Source organism: Serinus canaria, chromosome W (genome assembly GCF_022539315.1).
Source record: "Serinus canaria isolate serCan28SL12 chromosome W, serCan2020, whole genome shotgun sequence".
Classification (NCBI taxonomy): Eukaryota; Metazoa; Chordata; class Aves; order Passeriformes; family Fringillidae; genus Serinus; species Serinus canaria.
This window is the reverse complement of record NC_066342.1, coordinates 8724594-8746152: the sequence shown is the minus strand read 5'-3', so window position 1 is coordinate 8746152 and position 21559 is coordinate 8724594.

Genomic DNA, 21559 nt, shown 5'->3' with positions numbered 1-21559 from the left:
ACAGTCCCTGGAGGATCTGTGGGCAGGAGAGACAATGGCTGTGTGCCTCAATGCTTTGCTGTGCCATTATCTCATTCCCCATCTACAGCTGCCTGCAAGGCCAGGCAAGTCTCTTCCAGATTTGTTTACCTGCCAGGAGATTTAGGGGTTTTTGCTAAGAGTTGAGAAAGGGGAATAATAAGGTTTTTTAGGGTAAAAAAGGGTAATAATATAATTCAGAGAACAATTTTGTGTTCAGGCTGTGTCTGGCTTCTGGCTTGACTGATACAGCAGAATGTTCTTTAGGTTTCTATTTTGTCTGCTGTCGCGTGATGGGATGGTCTTTTCTTCTGCATGTGGACATTTGGCAACGTCTTCGTCTCCAAGCAGAACTGGTCTGGTTTTGAGGAGGTCTTGTGTTTGACTCAGGGGAATTCTTGTTATTGTTTGTGGGAGTAGTGTTTGCAGTGCCTAGGTATGGTTTTATGTTTTTTCTTGGGTACCATCTTGGACCAGATGGTAGTAGAACACATGCATACCCTCTTCCCCAAGTAATAAATTGGAAACGCCCAGAAATTTGGTGTGTTTCTGGGTCCTTTACTAGCACAGATGGTTTCTCAGTGAGCTTTGCTTGGGTGGTATTTGCAAAAGGGCAAAGTATTGGGGGGGTCAGGCTCTGATGTACAATTTTGGAAGTTGATGACATAGAGAGCCTTGCAAAGTCTTTAAACTGGAGATATTATTTTTGTTTCTCTTCGCTGCTGACAGAGGACTCTTTTGAGGGTTTGATGTGTCCTTTCTAGGATGAATTGCCCTGTGGGATTTGCAGGTATGCCTGTCTTGTGCGTGCACATATTTTGACCTCCCAAAAGGTGTGAAGTGAGTCACATCTGTCTGCCAAAGCTGGCAGCTCTTCAGGCCTGTCATGGTTTGACCTTGGCACAATGCCAGTGCCCCCCATGAAAATACTTCCTCCCTGGTATCTGCTGTGAGATGTGATCAGAAATAGAGCACAGCAGGCTCCAGCTTAGGAATAAAAGGGGAAAAACTTTATTAACCTACAACTATAAAAGAAACACACAGAACACAGGATGAAAACCTTCCAAATTTCCTCCTCCTCCTCCCCCCACCAGATTTCCAACACATCACAGTAAGACAAAACCTTGGATTTTCAATTCAGTTACCACCCCTCAGATCACTAACGCTCAGTCCATCACCACCCTTCAGATAATCAATTCTCAGTTTGTCAAGAAGAGAGGAGTCCGTCTTGTACCATAGGCTTCCCCAGGAGACACAGTTGAAACCTCTCGAGTTTCCATGTCACACGTGGCACCGCCCGGAGATCATTTTGCCATTGTGACATCTTCCTTCCATGTCCAGTGCTCTCACCATTGCACATGGACCAGAGCTGCTTCTAGGGTTTTCCTTTTTAAGGGTGCTTTGTCCAGTTCCAAAAAGAGCACAGTCTCTCACTTTTGGGACACCCGTCCCCCCCAAATTTCAACCCCTGGGGCCGAGGGGTCTCCTGAACAAAGATCTTCTTCACTGAAGATCAAGGGCCTATTACCCTCCTCACCCATCATCTCTGTTCATGCACTTCTTCACATAACATCACTGCACTCTCCTGGCTCTGAGCCATTGCCTCCCCCTAAATGCAGTCTCTGTGTCACAGGAACAAAAAGTGGTTCTGTCCATCGCTATACAAGAAAAGTCCAGCCAAAGGGCCACTCCATCATCTCCTCCCACCTAGGATTCTTCTCAGCTTCTCTCAGTTATCTTTCAGTTGCACAAACTTGCATCACACTTGCCCATTTCCTGCTATTCCATCTCTATCTTTCTCCTCATTCAGCTCCAGGAAGAATCAGCATTTGCAAGGTTTCCATCATCTAAGAGAAGGGTTAAAAGTCCCAGGCTCTGCCTGTCCATGAACTCCCATGGCTGCCCTGCTGGGCACCTTCTCACAGCACCTGCCCCCCTTCTCCTTCAAGCTGGCCGTGCTATCAAATTTCAAGGCGGCACCAGCACAGGCACAGGTTCTCTCCCTCTCTCTCTCTCCGGGGGGGGGGGGGGGGGGGGGGGGGGAGTGGGGGGTGGCTGCCCGAAGCCTCTCAGTGCTCCTCCACCCTTCCATCTCGCAGGGGCCTTCACCTCCTTTCTCTGTCCAAGGCCTGGCCTACCTCCTCCGGCTTCCCCACCCAGCTCAGAGCCGGGCAGGGGAAAGGTCTGTTCTCTTTCACGAACTGGAACCAAGAGAGAGCTTGCCCCGGGAGTTCACAGCTTTTAACCCTCCTGTGTTCTCAGAGGCGTATCTATGTCCTCAGTGGCCACACCAGGTGCCAATATTCAAATCTGACTTCCTCTCAAACCACGACAAGGCCTCGGGTAATTACTCCGGTCCCCATAGATGGTATCTGGTAGTTTTGACAGTTCAGACATGTGGCGAAAATAGCTTTTACTTGATCTTTTGAGAGCTTAAACATTCTGATAAGGGCAGGCACATTTTGAAGAAAAAAAGCGTGTGACAACTTTGGCAAAGATGTCAGGGACGTTAGCAGTCTCTATTGCCATGGCTAATTCATCTGCTTTCCTGTTCCCTTCTGTGATGATGCTTGGGAGGTCAGTGTGTTACCTCACATGCATGATATGGTAAGGTTGCTTTCTGTGGGAGATTAAACCTGTTAATGCAGAAATTAATTGGTGCAACTTTGGATCGGAAACCTCTTTGAGAAGAGCATGTTCTGCTACACCAGCAACATAAGCTAAATCTGTGACCAGATTAAATGGTTTGTCTTTGAATTTCTCAAAGGCTCTGACAACAGCTGCTAACTCTGCAATCTGTGGAGATCCCTCCACTATTTGGATGTCAGATTTCCATTTTTGGGTCTTAGGGTCTTTCTATGGCATTACTGACTTGTGGGATGACCCTGAGCCATCTGTAAAAATGGTTAGAGCTTTGAGAGGTGTTCTACTTTGGACTAATTTTGGGGTCAGATGAAAGGTTACATCAGGATTAAAAAGTTTATGTTTTGGGATATGAATAGAAATTTGGCCTGTATAGCTATCTAGGGCAAACTGGAGATTTTCATTGGTCTGGAGCAAATGCTCCAGGTCTCCAGTGGTCAGTGGCAAGTATATGCATGTGAACTCACACCCTGCAAGAGAGTGGAGGCGAGTTCCGGCCTTTTTTATTAGATGTGACATGATTTCTTGGAAGGCGGTAATTGTCTTTGTAGGTTGGCTGTTTGTAAAGATCCATTCCAGTATTAGTAAAGGGTCTCGAAGTTGAGTATTCCATTGGAAAATCAGTCCATAGAACCGAGGTGCTTTCCCCAGAATGATGGACTGGAAAGGCAGGCTGAGCTCAAAGCAATGGGCTTTGCATGAAGACAGGGTTTCTTGGACCTTGGTGATGGCATCTAGGGCTTCTGTTGTGAGAGTGCGTGGAGAGTCCAGGTCTCCGTTGCCACGAAGAAGGTTGAACAGGGGAGAAAGGTTCTCTGTTGTAATTCCTAGCAGGGGACGTACCCAGTTGATGGATCTGCACAGACTGTGTAAGTCTCTCAGAGTTTTTGGGTTGTCTCAAATGGCGAGATGCTGGGGTACGATGGTCCTTTCCCGGATCTGGAATCTGGGAATAGGTTCCAAATGGGAGACAGGGTGTGAGCAATGTACCACTGGCATATAGTGGGACATTTCTTTAGTCCTTGGGGAAGAAAACACCAATGACATCTTTTGAGTGGAGCCTCTGTTAAGAGAGGGAATGGAGAAAGCAAACTGTGGAGCATCCTGGGGGTGCAGCGGAATGCTGAAGAAACAGTCTTTAATATCTATGATAGCAAGTGTTCAGTCTCTAGGCAGCATTGATGGCTAAGGCAGGTCAGGCTGGAGGGGGCCCATGTCCTCGATGACCTTATTGATTTCGTGAAGGTCGTGGAGGAACCTCCACCTGACCGTTCCAGGTTTTTGCAGTACGAAGACTGGAGAGTTCAAAGGGCTGGTGGTCTCGACAATGTGGCCTTCCACAAGGGCTTGTAGTGCACACAGTTTGACTTTAGAAAGGGGCCACTGATCGATCCAGATTGGGTCATGGCATTTCCAGGTGAGCCGAGGGGCATCTGGTAGTGCGCGCTCTTTAGTGGCCCCGATTAGAAATCCTGACAGGAAATACATAGGGAAGCCCCCCATTGGGATAGAACACCCCTGCCCCAAAGGGTGATGGGGGCCCTTGCCAACTTGCCTTCAGGCCCTTCAACAGGGATGTTGTGCTTGCTTTGCATAGACACTGTGACTCTACCAATCCGTGAAATCATGCCTGCTACCGGTTGTAGTTTCCAGTGTGCTGGCCATTCTGAGCGAGTGATGATGGTCACGTCAGCACTGGTGTCCAGCATCCCTGGTAGGTGGATCTTCTATCCTCTGCAGGACAGACCACACTTGATGATAGGCTTGCTTGGTCCCACAACTCGTGCCCACAATGCTGTAGGGTTGAGAGGAAGCTGTTCCCTGTGATTCTTTGGGAGTAGAAAGGCTTGTGCGATTGGAGTTCCCCTTTAAAGGAAAAATGGTAAGTCTATGCAGTACACCTGGACAGAGATTTCTTGCCCCGAGTGCACTGTTTGTACTTCTGGAACAACAAAGATTTCTTCTGGGCCATGGAGAGTGTCACCTATAATTAAGATGTCAGAAGGACCACCTTTTGGCCCACGCTTGCTTGTGGGAACACGATAAACATTCTCATTATTAAAGTCAATGGACAGAGCAGTTACCAGCTGGTGCTGGGTTCCCATCTGTGTTGCTCCGTGTGTTGGATCTTCTTCATGCAGTCTGGAATCTCCTGGGATGATGTGTGGTTGGGTCTGGACGGCTTTTGATTTGTTGTCTTTGCGCGGGGCCTGACCACGCTCTGCTGGAAGTTTCCCGAATGCTGCTGGTAGTGCTGCTGATTCTGGGGTTTTTGGTAGGTGTTACAGGGGTTTCAGGTAGGTGACCTGTCTGGACAGTCCTTTATAAAATGTCCAAATTCTCTACAGTGAAAGCAGCGGGCCTGGTCTTTAGAAGCCACTACTGCATATGCACCAGAAACTCCTTCAGCAATACCCTTGGAAACTGCTTGGGCCACTGTATTTTCAGTGGACAAATGATGTGTACAGCTTTCCAGCATTTCCTCTATGGTGGGTTCTGTATCCAAGGGTAGGGCCCTCAGAATTGGTTTATACTGATCATTAGCAATACTCACGGCAAGCTTGCACAATAGTTCTTTTCTTGACTCTGTGTTCTCCATTTTTCCAGAGCATCCTTAATTCTCTCCATAAATTTGATAAAGCTTTCATCTACCCCTTGTTTAATATTAGAAAAGTATTGGGTAGGAATAGAGTCATCTGGGGTAAGAAGTAAGGAAGTTTTTGCTGCAATAGCCAAGATTTGCAGTGCTGCTTTAGGTAAGGTATTAGCTTGGTCAGAGGGTTTCTGTAAATCCCCTTCCCCAGCCAGTTGTTTGATTGTAAAATCTGACCTATCAGCATCTGTAGCATAGGTATCTGATAATGCTTTTAACTGTCTTTTCCAATGCCTTTCCCATAACATATATTCTGCTGGAGAAAGAAGGCAGTGGGCAATATTTTTAATATCACAGGGTACTAAAACATGTGCTGAGAAGATAGCTTTTAAGAAATTTCTAAAAATATGTGAACTTCTACCATGTTCTATGGCTATATTTCATAGTTGTATAAGTTCTTTATTTGTGTTAGGCTCCCATGTTTTTCTAGTAGTGGCCCTGCCTCTTTTTCCCTTTATATAAGTTACTGGGAAGGCAGAGATTTTCTGAGCCATTTCCCAATCCCCTGCCTGAGTTGCTTCCATTTTGATTAGACCCCATGGATCAATGTCCTCTGTATCACAATCAGACTCACTGTCACTGCTGTCCTCAGAGGAGGCGTGAGAGTGAGCAGGCAGTGCCGTAAGCTTTTTATGGCGTGTTGGAGCGAGATTTTGCAGGGGTGTATGGGACTGGAGAGAGTGTGAGGAGGCACATGGCAGAGCTTAGCTAGCGGGAGGCAACAGTGGAGCTGGAATGGCAGTGCCATGGGTGGCACAGCTTGCGCAGGACTGAGACGCGTGGAGTAGTGGGGTGCTACCGTGGGGGGTCCCAGAGGTTCTGTTCGGGGGACTCTGAGGCTGGGTGTGTGGTTGTAAAACCTGGGGATGGGGGCAAGGGAGAAGTGGGGGAGAGGAGGTAGTGGGATTGCATGGGGCTGCCGCAGGTACGACAGGGCGTACAGCGTGGTTTGCTGGGGCTGTGGCGGGCAGGCAGGCAGGGAGACCTCCTGCTGCAGCCAGGATGGTAGCAGCGGTAAGGAGACACGACCCAATAGAAACCGGCACAGTTACATTCGGAGCTAATGTGTCAGGAGGGTGTACACAGGATACCGTGGGTTGCGTAACCGGTGGAGTGGAATTTGTGCATGCTGCATCCGAGGGGGGTGCCAAGGGATAGGCGGAGCCCACGAACCCCACGGGCACAGAGGGGGTGGAGGTGCGCAGCGCAATTTTTGTGTTCCCCATCGCAGGGAGACGGGATGAGGGTGAAACAGCACCAGAGGCAGCATTAGGACCTACAGAAACCGGAGGACTGAATTCTAGGGTTGAGAGGGGAATAATGTTATCAGCGTGATTAGCATTTGAAGGGAGGGTGTCTGGTGAGAGAGATAAGGTTGGAGTGTTCTTTTGGGGGGGGGGGGGGATTGCAGAGGGGCTGAATTTTCTATATTTTTTTTTCTACAGCTTTGGTAATAATGTGAAAGGTAAAAACTGAGTTACAGAAAAATCTTGATTAGTTTGGAGGGTATATATCCTGGTCCCAACTGGGTCCCAAAAGGAGTCTAGAGTGATAGTGGGTCTGTTAGTATCTGGAAACTGGGAAAGAATCCATTTTATAATTTTTTTCAGGTTAGTTTTTGGGAGATTACCTTTAGAGAGAGAAAAGTTGTTAGAAGATAGGATTTCTAGGATTTGTAAATATAAGTCTCTCTCGTTCTGGGATTGTTTTAATGTACTAGGTTTTGACCCCATATTTCCCAATTCCCTGCCAGCAGAAAAAAGAGAAAAAAAGGAAAAAAACCCCAAAAAAGGACCCAAGGTAAATGCGCACAATAAAGGCTGTTTTAAAACTTGCACTTCTTCAGCCAGATGTGGGTCAAAGCTCTGCTGGTGAGTGGTCTGCCTTGTCCGGCTCCGCAGGATCTCATCCTGGATGTCTAAGTGAGGGTCGTCGGATGCCTCTTTGGATAACAACTTCTATAACAGAGAACTTATCTTCAAGGGGTCTTGGCAAGCAAAGGCAGTAACAATTTCAAGTAGAAATGCTGCTCCAGCGTTCAGTGCACCAATATGAGGCAACTCTGGCGTTTCGGTGTCTCCCAGACCCTGGCTGCTGTGGGTGTCCAAGACAGAGAAGTCCAATTGAGTACAACCTGTCTGAGCCCCTCAGGCAGGCTCCAGAGCTACAGGCAGTATTAGAAAGCAGTTCAGCTCCTTGTGATTACCAGGTCATTTGTGATTTCAGCTCTTAAGTGATTTCTTGCTCATTTCCTCTCTTAGGCTGCTGAACGCCATGGAGGCATTGCAGGCCCTGTGCCTGCTACACACCAGCACCCCCAAGGCCTCAACAGGGCTGCTCTCAGTCCCTGCATCCCCCATCCTGTATTGAATACCAGGGGTTGCCCCAAACCAGTTGCAGCACCATGCACTTGTGGAAAATCATGAGTATGGGGATCGGCTGTCCGTCTCTGCTCCCACACACGCGTAGGATGGTTCTTTGCATGCTGGGCCTCATAGGACGAGTCTGGACACTAGCTTTTCGGTCTTCAGAATTGTTTATTATTTCTTATCAACCAAGTTCCTTCTCTGCCCGACCTGGATCCGACCAGCAGGGCAGTCAAAGGCACTCTGACCGCCCACGAGGCGGTCGCGTCTTTTATAGTAAAAACTAAGTATATCATATTTACTCTTTATTCCCAATACCTATCACCCTCGTCACCACGTGCACCTTCACCACAGACCAATCTACAAGTGCCAACATCACCACAGAAGATGGATGACAAGAAGAAGAAAGAAGAGCCTTGTGACATGCCCTGATTCCTCCATCTTGTCTCCACAACCCCCCTGTACCAAAACCCCAAAATCTGTGTTTTACCCTATAATTAGGTCTTCTCTTCACCATTCACACCCAAGTGATTCTCACAGGTTTCATCTCCTCATACACAGGTGGCACATCCCTAGATGGATCAAAATCAAGCCACCAAGTGCTTCTGGCAACATTCCAAGACTCCTGAGGGCCCCCCCCCCCCCCCCCCAAGGGTTCTCTCGGTAGCTCTGGACATCAGGAGTGATGCGCTGAGTTCCCACACATGAGGTTCACATGAGCTCATTTCTTGAGCTTATCCAAGTCCCTCTGAATGGCATCCGGTCTCTGACTGTATTTCTTGGACATTAGGTTGGCAATTGGGCCAGTAGCATTTTATTGACATCAGAGGTGGCTGCAGAGTGAGGCACAAGACTTTGAGGCTCTCTGCTGGAACTGCTACTGAATTCACAAGAGATACCTTGTATCTCAGTCTTCGCTGGCTGCGACCCCTAGTCCGGCTTGGCTGGGGGGAATGTGGCAAAATAAAGGAACGGGTACGATGAATTTTGCCCAAAAATACACTTTAGTAGGAAAATAACAAAACTGGAAACCACACAGTTCGTCGACAAAATCCAAAGACCGGGAGGGGTGTGGCAAACACAACAAGGTATAGGGGTAACCTGAGGGCAGGGGTCAAATCACGAACGGGAACTTGGAACATGACCTTATTTGTAACAGGTACCAAACCAACTGAGAACAAGAACCAGAAATTTGACCAAATATAGGATAGTTCCATTAACATATTGACTCCCATGACCACACTCTTCTTGCCATGACCTGACTAGATGTCCCTTTTTCAGTATCTTTTTTCCCATGGTCTCAGGTTGATGCTTTCTGTATATGCTACTGAGGCTAAACCAGTATTTATCTCAGCCAGCCGTGTTTCCACAACTTTGCACACGGAGAAAGGAAAAGTAACACTTTGTAAAGTCATTGGGGAGAAGATGGCATTCTTTCCTCAAGGTATGTATTAATTGCCCTGAACATTTACCTTGTCTGTCCTCTGCTTCCTTTTTCTACCTCTGTTGGGGTTGGGATTGAAGGCCCTTGAGATGATAGTTTGAGTTCCGACTCAGGTGTTTATTGTTTCTTATCAATGTTACAGCCTCACAGCTGTGAGTTCTGCAGTCTTTGATTAGCAAGGCAGAAAATAGCTATCTCTTGTTACAAGGTCTTTTAAGGCTAAACAATTAAGAAATAACACCTAAATTATTTTCCCTTTTAACCCAATAACTGATCACTCGAAGTCCACAATGTGGACTTTTCTGTCCAATTACAAAATACTACCCAAACCCATTAAGAAGAAGGAAGAAGAAGATAAAGAAGAACAACCTTCATATATTATTACTATATTCTAAAACCCCAAACTCTAAGTTTTCCACCCTGTGATAGCACACACTTCTAACTGTCACAGACATGTTTTATGAAAAATCCTTTCCTTAGGATTTTTCCTCCTGAGAAGCTGAGAGGCCTAAGGAACAAAATGTAAACAATAACTATCTGCTGCTGTGGAATGCAACAGGTGGATCTGTGATTGGTCTCATGTGGTTGTTTCTAATTAATGGCCAATCACAGTCCAGCTGTCTCGGACTGTTTCAGTCAGTCCAAGCCTTTGTTATTCATTCCTTTTCTATTCTTAGCCAGCCTTCTGATGAAATCCTTTCTTCTATTCTTTTAGTATAGTTTTTAATATATATAATAAAATAATAAATCAAGCCTTCTGAACATGGAGTCAACTTTCTCCTCTCTTCCCTCATTCTAAGCCCCCTGCAATCACTGTCACATCTAACCAACTACACACCCACAATCCCAGTGCTATCAATCAATTTTGGAAGCCTTCTCCACAGCCTCAGGTCAAATGCAGTGTTCTCTTGAGGGGCTGTGCCTTTCAGCACAGAAAGTTTAAAATTCTCAGCATCCAAGATTCCAACATCTCCCCCTCTTGTCTGAACCATGAACATCGACAACTTTGTCAACCATCTGTCAGACACACATTTGACCAAACCCCATATTTCGCTTAAGCTATCATCTAACAAAAATTCTGCAACACCACTGGTTCCCACACCCATGTAGAAACCCAAAGGCCACAATCTTCTGTGGGCGAATCACAAGGGTTGGAATCTCTGTGCAATCCACATCTGTGTGTCTTCTTCTCTGCTTGTGGAGTGGTCAGCGTTTTCTTGCACTTGATGGAGTTTCACATTCTTCACTGAAATCCACCTGGACTTTGTAGCTATTAAAACACAAACAAACCCATGTTCCCACAGGGACTGGAGGATTTTCTCAAAATCCTGGAAGTGAAGAATGGCCCTGATGTGAGAAATAAAATATTGATCAGTTCTGTTTTGCAAAATTGTGCCGCGCTGCTGCGTCGAGTGCACTTTACTCCCCTGAGAGCGGGGGGGAGATGGCGCCGGCTAGCTGGGAGCACAGCAGCAGCTAGCAGCTGGGGGCACTACCCTGATGCACCGGGGTGTCTGGGCAGCGCCTTCGACAGGGCAGCAATATCGAGAGGAGCGGCAAAAGCGGAGAAGCTTGAGAGAAAAGAGGGTCTTAACTCGCCTGGTGCAGTCCAGAGATTTATTGTCTCCAGGGGATCCAGGCGGGAAAAGGCAGAGAACAAAGAGCAACAGCAGTATATAAAGGGGGTGGAACATAGGTACAAGAACCAATGGGGGAAACTGAGGAGGGGAATCGGACATAACTGACACGGGCGAGAACTAATGATATAAGAGCTAGGGAGGGGCTCGGAGCACCTGCCCAATCACCTTGTGAGGAAGGGAGAAGTTTCTGGAGAAATGGGCAGGGCCCCGGGAGATGGACAGGGCTCTGGAAGAGGGGAAAATGTAACAAGTGGGGTGGTTGCTAAGGGAACGGGGGTGGAGACAAGGGCTTGGCAGTATGCCCAGACTGGGAGGGAACCATTTCAGGGAGAGGGGGAAACCAGGACTGAACCATCAAAATAGGTTTAGGATTACAACTGGGGGGAACATTACAAAATGGGGAGAACAATACAAACAGGGAATATAACACAACTGGAAATTGGATGCGCACCACAACAAAATTGCATAGAGAAATGCAAGATAATGACATAAGTTGCTATTACTAACACTCTTTGGTTATGAGCATGGGGAAACATCAGAGCAAAACAATGAATGTAGTGAAGAAGAAACCAAGAGTAATTAGGAATCAATTGGATAATTCACATAATCAATAATACAAGAGAAATCATACAATTACCAAGCACTACAACACTGAACTGTCATCCCAGAGTCTGCAGCAGCTGATAAACCTCAAAACAGCAGAGAATTGGAAATCATGTCCAGATTCATATTTTTCCAAATTCCCTTTAAAAAGTAGGCTCAGCTGTCACATATGGTCAAATTGCCAAGCCAAAATGACTTGAATACTTTTTGATACAGAAAATATCTGGGTTGATTGTCAGTCATCCCATCCGAGTAGATCTAGAGCTTGGCCAGAGCCCGATGGTGGATGTCACTCTAACACATTTTAAAACAAGACTCTTAAAAATAGCAGTTATGACTAAAAAACCTTGGGGTTAAAAACCAATCAAAGCATCAAGTAATTTAATCCTGCCCAAGTTTCCTTCAGGACAGAGATTCTTCAAACACAGCAAACCTCTTCTTCAAAGATCTGCAAGTGGTCACAGGCAGGATTTTGAGCCTGGATCTGGACACTGAGAATGTGAAGGTGGAGGAAGTGCAGCTGAATGAGAGACTGATTACCTAGTATGAAACCAAAACCCAAAGAAAGAATATTACAGCTGGACTCTCTGCTGGAGTACTTCTGTAATAATAACTGAAGAAAGCCACAAGACTAGCAGTCTGGATAAAGAAAAAATATAAGTAGTTAGGAAACAAAAAGCAGGATCCTGAAGAGACACATGTCTTATAGGTGATCACACAAAGAGATGTTAAACCACATGAAAGTCGGCTGTAAATCCTACAATACCTTAATAATAATTCTTATCACAAAAATCAGAGAAATCACATGATATAATCAATATAATAGCAGCAAGTGTTTGAAGGGGTTAAGACAAGCTTTTTTTAAGCATTCATGTGGTATTATCAACAATCACTATTTATCGGCATTACCTATTGAAAACAGAAATAAGAGAGGTTACAAGCTCACTACCAGCAATCCCCAAACATCAAACATTGGGAAATCAGCTGATGACCCTGCAGATAAGATTTGATTGAAGTTTCCTAAATGTTCTGTCTTCAGACAAATTTTGGGTAGTTGAATCATTAGTAATACTTGTATCTTTACATAGTGGTTTCACTTGGTGGGAAGCATTTTTCACAGTAAAAGATTTCCATCTATGTCATATTTGGAATAACAATGATTTGCATAGTGTTTCCCTTTTCTGCATCTTAGGCAACGACTTGGTGCTGCCGCATTTTCTGTGGAGTTACCTTGTTGAAAAGTTGGATGAAGTGCTGCGAGAGTTCTTGAAAGTCTTTTGTCCTGCACTGGAAGGAGTTTCCCTATCTGTTCTCCCCAAACACCTGCTTGAGTTGCTGCGATATGCTGAGGTATGCCCACCTTACTGCATGCCTCTATCATTTCAGTCATGGTTGGTTGACCAGGCACAGCACTCTGCATTGGCATTTGCAAAAGCGAGACTTCGAAGCAGATGTGGCTTCACCGCTTCATCACTTACTTGTCTGTCCATATCTTGCGTGAGACAATCGATGAATGAAGTGAAGGGTTCAGAAAGACCTTGCTTTATTTCTGTGTAAATGCCTTCTGGAGTTCCAACTGGTTGAATTTGCAGAATTGCCTTTCGTGCTGTATCTTTGATGTCTGCAATCCCATCTGGAGGCAACTCTACTGACTGATCTTCAGGTTTGTCATGGGGTTCATCTCCTGCTAATTGAGCCAGTGTGAGACCTGCATGCGGCCCTCCTGCATAACTATTTCTCAGTTGAATGAGAGCCCTTTGCCATCTTGCATCCCACAGAAGGAGCTGTGAATCTAAAAATTGTCGAGGCAATGTACCTACAGTCAAAAGGCACCAAGTCATAATTGTTGAATGTGCCTCTCAAAAGCTGTTTGAAGTATGGGGACCCTAAACCATTATTTTTCACTGCTTCCATCAAACTTTTGATCACTCCATGATCCAGAGGTTCCCATCTAGGATTTTCATTTCGTCTCCCATATCTCACTGGCAATGCAATGATATCTGTGTCTGCTCTAAGTATCTTTCTTTCAGTGCTTTCTTTCTGATGTCTGCCCAGTTTGTTGAACCAGACATATCTCTTGAGACATTTCTGTTAAATGAGACCAAATCCATGCTTGTATTCTGTGGATTTGTAGCCTGTCAGGATGCACCTTCTTCTGGCTTGAAGGTTGCATGCATCCCATGCACCCCTCCCCCTCCTATTTGAGGCATGGGGAGGGACTTCTGTGGTTGTGCACACAGGGGAAATGAGGGTGCAATGGCTGAACCCGCCACTGGTGGCACTGCAGATGGCATCAATGTAGACATATAGGGAGTATTTACAGAGGATGCAGAAAGGGTGTTGCCATCTTGCCCTGGAGAAGAGGTTTGAGGAAACTGTGCACCATGTCATGGTAGGAATTCCTGAGCACATTCCCTGAGTTGAAGGAATAAAGTATAAAGTCTTTTGAAAATGGGAAAACATGTGGACGAGTCATGGAACTGGACTGTTGCCCTGGGAACCAAGCTCTTGGGGCAAGCAGGTGAGATGCTGGAGTCCTGCCTGTTGTGAGCCAAAAGCAGGGTGGGACCTGTGATGGCATAGGAATGCCTTGCCTGGATGTGATGGTTATATTTTCGCTGCTGCTATCTTGAACTGGTGGGTGGTGTTGTGCTCCTAAATCACTCATGGGTTGAGCTCTATTCTACTGACCAGTCTTTGGAATGTGTGCTGCAGTTGTCATGTCTTGTCCCGACACTTCCCATTTAACTGGAAGTATATTCATTGTATTCTACTGGAAGTATATTCATTGTATTCTGTTCACCTGAAAAGGGAACTGGAAAAGATACTCTGAAGGCTTGTTTTGACTGAAGCAAAGGATCTGGCATTGCTGTATTGAATCCATAATGTGGTTGAGTTGGCTGCAGTGGTGCTGTTAAACCACTTGGTGGCGCTGTTGCTGCATGGTCTGGTTGCGAGGAAGCCAATATGGGTCCAGGCTCCGGTGCTGCAGCTGCAGTCGCCGCCGGTACTGGTGACGCCGGGCCGTGCCAGGGCTCTGCTCCAGCCGCAGCAGGCAGAGCTGCTTCTGCAGTGGGCAGTGCTGAGTCCAGGGGTACAGCCCTAGCTGTGGGTCTCGGCAGTCCACGAGGAGCGGCTGCTGCTTGGATTCTGGGAGGAGCGGTCCTGGGCAGATTCGGAGGCTGCGCAGTCTGGTGGGGACGGGGGGGGGGGGGACGACGGGACGGGGGGGGTTGTGGGCAGACACGGAGGCTGCGCAGTCTGGAGGGAAGGAGGGGCGAGGGGGGGGATGACGTCGGACTCACTCGATCCGGGTCCCACCCACCATAAAGTGGCCTGGGGCTCCGAAGCGAGAGGGGGTGGAACAAAGCTGACGTCATCTGATCCCGAGCCTGCCTCTGCAACAAGGCTGACGTCTGCCGGCCCATTGCCCGCCCTTCCGACGTCATTTTCGGGCCATGGGCGGGGGCAGGAGCTGTGGGTGGACCCCCAAGTGGCAGGGGCGTTGCCACCCAAGCTCCGGAGGCAGGCTTAGCTGCTTGGAACTTCCCACAAGGTGGGGAGGGCCATGGAAAAAGGTGCGGCTGCTTTCTAGTCCCCGCCGCTTCTTCGGATCCCTCAGCTCCCGCGGACCCCCCCCCCGCCCCGCTCCCGGCTCAGGGACATGCGCAGTTGTAAAGAATTATAAAAATGCCATGTCCTCCTCTTCTGCTGGCCCCAAGAGTAGCTTAACTTTTGGAACTTCCCCGAGGTCCCTCCCGGCCTCTGCCTGGGTTGCAGCCTCCCGATCCCCCGCCTCCCCCGGCCCCGGGGACGACCCCGCGCCTGCATTCACCAGGATAAGACCTTCCTCTTGTGAATGGAATGGTCGGATTGGACTCTGCTGGGTCAAGAGCTCCAGAGCTAACCATTGCCAAGCACTGGGGGAACTGAGAGAATACTGGAGAGAACCAGGGAAAACAAACATAAAATGGAAAGCCTCAGATGGAATTTATTGGATTTGTGGGAAAAAGGCGTACAGCAAGTTACCTCCCTGATGGAAAGGATCATGCACTTTGGGCATGATCTGACCCATGTTCTTCACTCTGCCCCAAACAAAAAGCAGCCTGCCAGGGGCCCCATTATATGCGACCCTAAACAGGGAGAAGAGGAGTCTGAAGAAAATGATCCCTGTCATAAATGGCAGGCAGACTTGGAGAGAGGAAGAGTGGCCAGTGGCGAGAATAATTGATTATTGGGGACCGGCCACTTGAGCTCAGGATGGAAGCTGGGGGTATAGGACCCCAATTTATCTACTGAACCGACTAATCAGGCTGCAGGCAGTGGTAGAGATAGCGTCAAATCACACCCAGAGGCCCTTGACTTGTTAAGCCGGCAGCACGCTCAAGTGCGGGCTTTTGTGTACCAAAATCGAATAGTATTAGACTATTTGTTGGCCGAGGAAGGGGGAGTGTGTGGAAAGTTCAACGAGTCAGAATGCTGCATTGAGATTGATGATTATGGGGAAACCATCAGGGGTTTGGCAGCAGAGATAAAAAAGGTGGCTCATGTCCCAGTCCAGAAATGGAATTCTATTTTACAGTCAATCTGGTGGGGCAGACTATTCGATGGAGCCTGGTGGAACAAAATTATATTCTTTGTAATGTGTTCAGTAGCTGGGGTCATATTCCTCCCATGTCTAATACCTTGTTTTATTAGATTGATACACTCCGTGGTACAGGGTATGCAAATAGCAGTTGTGCCCGTGGACCCGGAGTTGGCTTCCAGAAACAATGTATCCAAGATCATGAGCCTGGGGGAGGGCGGATGTATGAGCAATGCCACTGAGGTCCTTGCAAAATTTGAAAAACAGGTCAGAAGTAATGAGAATGGTTACAATGGCTATCAAGGAATCCCACAAGGAGAACAGGGCATGCAGAGAGTCTAAATAAGTCCTTCTCTTTGTAGGAGATCCTTGGAGGTGGAGGGTAGATGTAGAAAAATATAGATAATAGTTATATGGGTTGTAGTGGGAGCATGAATTAATGTGTGCATATTGAAGGGGAGGGATTGTAATATATGTTATGAAATAATTCATGTTTATAGAGAGAATGTATTTTACAAGATTGTGAAATGCAAACGAGCCTCTGACCACAAGCAGCCCAGAAGTAGACGTCTACTTGAAATCTCGAGATTCCTGAAGGTGGCAGGAGAATAATACACAGTTAATTTATGAATAGACATGGCCAGTGCGATGATTGCTGCTCTCCCAAGTGACCGAGTGATCGGAAGACGCCCAAGGACGATCATCGCCCAACTGATACCATCGATCGAGATAGCAGAAGTCGCCAGAATGATACATCTGAATACACGACTTCCCCTGACGCGATTAACACTGGCTACCGCTCAGGAAACAGCGATTGTCCAGCTCTGCGCAGTGAAAGAAACTGTCTTGAATATGCAGAGTTACAAAAGAAATTGGGACTACTCCGCCTCAGGCATAAAAAACTGTATAAAACAGTCCCGCAAGAAGCAGCACTCGTGAACAGGGGAAGGTCTGATGCTATAGAGGTCAGATCTAGGTTCGCCCAGCGCCGACCCCAGGCTCGACGCTGTCTCTTTGGCTGTGGGGTTTTTGAGGACCCTATTTCGGTCGTGGAAAAAAAACAAAATCTTTTTCGCACTTTGATAAATTTGGCTTTTCGATTGATCATTTAAACCAGTATATATACAGTTTTTAAGCCTACAAAGCATTTTCCAATGTGCTTGGTTAGTCCAAATCAGCAAATATCAATAAGCTGGGATCAGCAATTTCATTATCTTTCCAAGTGGTCGTTGGCTTCCTATCCTTCTTGTGGTCATCTGGAGGGAAGCCTTACAGTGGTGTCTGCTACATGATTTTGTCAAGTGCATCAAGCTTTTTACTATACATAAGCATTTAGCTCCTTTGTCGCAATATCTCTTAGCTTTACCACAACTTCCTCTCTTTTATTCTAAGCATCAGTCGTCTTGCTACCTCATCTCTTTTACTTTATTATATTTCTTTTATTTCAATACTTTATTTGGCTATTTGGTCAGAAAGTTTCAAAAACTTTCTTTGTTTCTATTTTCTACACAGCAGATATAAGCATTTGCTGATTCCAGTGCCAATTGACATGAATCACATAACCATTTTTCACAATCCCCCCCCTTTTTCTTTAGGTTATTGATTGGTGTATTTGCTTCAAATTGAGCTAATACTTTTTGGGTAGCAGTTTTATTTGGTTCTGCTTTGGCCTTGACTATCATAAGGGAGTGAGTTTTTTCTCCGGTGGTTGTTATTTTAGGGTTTATGGGTGTTGCTGAAATCTGCATTCCCTGGATCACTGAATCTGTTAGCCTAATAAAGCATGGAATCATACATGGTGCGAAAAATGCTTATTTTATGATTGGCTTTTTGCAAATATTAAAATGAATATTATATGTGTTGTGTTAGAAAGTAATGCTGTATTAATTCTCTTAAGTAGTGTGTTAAATATAGTTTTAGGTTATAAAAAAAAGTTAAAATAGAAACTATGCTATGTAGGATACTTTTTTTAAAGAAAGGACTCGCAGTGAGATAGCAGCCACAGGACACCTAAATCTTTCGGAGAAAAAGAATTTATTGCCCTCTTATCAGAAGAAACTAACTTATTCCCGCCTCAAAGGCGCCATTAGGATTCAGAGGAAGAAGTTGATGATGACCAGACAGAATCCTGTGTTTGAATGGAATTGATGCATCATGTATGCGGTGTATGAATATGCAACAGGCTATTGTTTTTAAGGGTTAATCCTTTTTTAACTGGTGTCCTTTTTTGGGCTTGTGCTGCCCAGAAAAAGGTACCCAGACGTCTGTAACTCTTTGTTTCTATTGTCTCATATTGTCCTAATTCAAATTGTCCAAATTATTATTACTCTAATTGTATTGCTATTTTTATAACCATTTTATTACTATTAAACTTTTAAAATTTTAAAAACAAGTGATTGGCGTTTTTCACATATGGTATAAACAATAGGCCTAATGCAGAACAAAGCAACATGAACCCCAACTTTTTCTACCAGGCTCCTTCAAACAAATTATTCCACCAATTGTCAGTTAATATGGAATTCTATTTTTGCACTGGAACATGTGCAACTTGTTTAATTTTGTCTGCCAAATTTGTAATAGCTTCTCCATTATCATCAATCTTTAAACATCACTCAGATGTACTAAATTTTCCACAAAACCTCCCTTTCTTCAGCTAATAAATAATCTAGGGCTAGCCTATTCTGATATACTGCTGCTCTGGTCTGGGTTAGTTGTGTAGCTACAAGCTTCAATGCCTCTGATGTTTGATTAGAAGTAATTTCTACAATGGCCTGTAATCTAATAATTCAGTTAAGCATATAAATAGGGGTTCTATAACCCCAGTTGCCATCCTGAGCCCAGGAGGCAGGATCATAGTAATCTATGATCCATTGGAAAGTCTATTCTTCATTATTCCAGGTCTGTTTTCCTCCTATTTCAGTTTGTTTTCTTCTGCGGAGAGTTTCATAAAGAGGTCATCCTAAATATTCACCTTTGCTCCTCGGTAGCAAAAAGAATGCAGGTTGTATAATTCCAATTGTACAGGTACCTTTCCATCTCTTTGATAATTCCTTATATGCCCTTTTAACACATATCCAAAATAATCCATTTGAAGCTTTCCACTTTTCAGCCGTCTGCCCCGGATTTTCCTTATATCCCTTAAGATCTTTTGCCTCCTCAAAAGGATTAGCATGTGTTACACTTTTCCAGCAAACAGTCCCGTTGGTACAATTGATAGACCAATAACCTATTGGTGGTTACGGCCACCAGGTCATAAAAGTGGAGCTGTTGGAATATATCATCTTGCAGAGGGTATGTCCTACCTATGTAGTAAAATTGTTTCCTTTCCTAGAAATACAAATTTGGCCTACTACTTCATGACTCAATATTTACCCCTCAGATAGAATTTCATTCAATCTTTGTGTCCTGCTCCATAATATCAACTGATCAGGTCCTACCCCTTCTCCCCTCCATGGCCATTGCTTGGTCATTTGGGATCCCCACAAACACAACAGTTAGTTACATTTAATTCCTTAACTACTTTTTTCATCAGGTCAATAAAAAAAAAAATTCACCCTTTTTCTAGAAAATCAGTAAATTCTTTTACTTAGTACAAATCTCTACAATGATATGTATCCCTTTAATGCTTTACCATGTACATTTGCCAAGGAGGTTAACACCGCCACTCGCTGTAGCATTCTCCAATTCCAAATAAGTACTGTAAAAGATAACCCTAAACTCACACCAACTAATATCGACAAAACTACAATGGGGTGACACAACATATTAAAAAATCCCAATTGCAGTTGGCGGCCATCCAAAGATTATATCCCACCAGTGATGATCTGCATCTTGTTTTATTCATTGCAGAACTCTGCTTATCTGCTTTGTATCAGGATGGACAGTAATTAGAGTTTTGTCTCAAGTTTTCTGGATCTTCTTCAAAATTTCACTTAGGTCTGGGTGTCTAATTAATTGTCTTACCAACATAAGGTTTATTCCAATAAGAGTACGTGATAGCCTGTGATACATTGTATAATTGGATTTGATCAGCTGGTGGGATGTCACTGGTGCCAAATACGAAAAATCACACCCAGCAATCTTAAAAAAATTACAAATACAGAAATTAGAATGATTTCTACTAAACAAAGTTACATTTTCATTATCTATTTCTACAAAACCACTAGCAGTTCTTAAACATAAACAGCCTCTACCAATATATACAAGCACCGTTTTCTGACTAGTGACTGGATGAATCTCAAAGTGGCAAATAGCTTGTTCACTGTCAAGACACATCATGAACACCAATAGTATTACTTTCACAAATGAACCCTAGTTGTTTCCGGGTAACACAAGATTCTAAGTTTACCATTTGCCACTTCTGATTCACTATTCATGCCCATGCCCTATGTTCTGAGGGATAGAGCACCGTTCTCTCATGGTTTAGTCCTAGTGCAATGATGGGGTGGATAACATAAACAGTGTCATTATGTATAATAATCACAAAGGCAGTGGCCACATTAGAAGCAGGATCATAGGTAAAATTTACCATAGTCCACCAAGACTGGAATTTTCTTTCAAAATCAATCACATTGTCCCAAAAAGCCTTTCGAATTTCAACTGGAAAATTGCCTTCACCTCCTTCTCATATGATTAAAGCTGCTGTTGCCTGCATCCATAACTGTGCTTGTATATGACTAAAAGCTAAAGACACATTATCTTGAACCATACTAAGTGCATCTATAATGAATTTGTGGTCTTGGTTCCCAGCTTTTTCCCATTTCGGTAACACCTTTGAAACTGGCCGCTGGCTAGTTCTTAGTGTCAGTAAAGATGACTGCAAGGGCTGTTTTAGTTTTGTTAAATCACTTGTTGCAGTGGCCAGCTTGTTCATTAATATTTCTGAATCAATTCCATTTAAAACTCCCAATCATGTCCCTAACATTCCAGTTAAATCTCTTCTCATTCTACCTCTGAGCTGTACTTTGTAACCATGTTGTCCAGCCCTCAAAGGATGTCCTCAGGAAAGAGAAGCAGGCTGTTTGGATTTCTGGTATGTTAATTTCCATTAGCAATTCAACACATTTGAGAGACCACTCTGGATTAAATAACAGTTGTTGTTGGCTCATATTCCTTACCACGTATGGGCCTACTTCATAGACTTTGTGTTCAAGTTTAGCTTGGGTTTGGGCTTCTTGAGTACAGGTCTAAGTTGTATGAGGTCTTGCTGTTGTAAGAGGTGCAGCATCTATTTTAAATTTGAATGAGAGTCTGTGTGGAGATTCTCAGTTCAATCGAAGAGAATCCTCCCCAGGCTTCAGGCATGGGAAACTTAGAGAGGAAGAATGAAAACAATTATTATCTCTCTTTCTGTTCATGTTTATAGATATGTACCTTCAGAGTGTGCTATTCATAGTTCACCAATAGTGTGAAAGGTTTTTACTTTGAGACCAATCAGTTTTCACCTTAGCAATCCTGGTTATAAAAGGATGCTACCTCTTAATAAAGTATCTCTTTTTCGCCTTTTGAACCATGGAGTCATTTCGTCTATCCCTGACTCAACAGCGTCAAGCCCAATAGCATCATGAGCCCAAATACAGGTCACATCTACAGGCTGTACTAATGTGA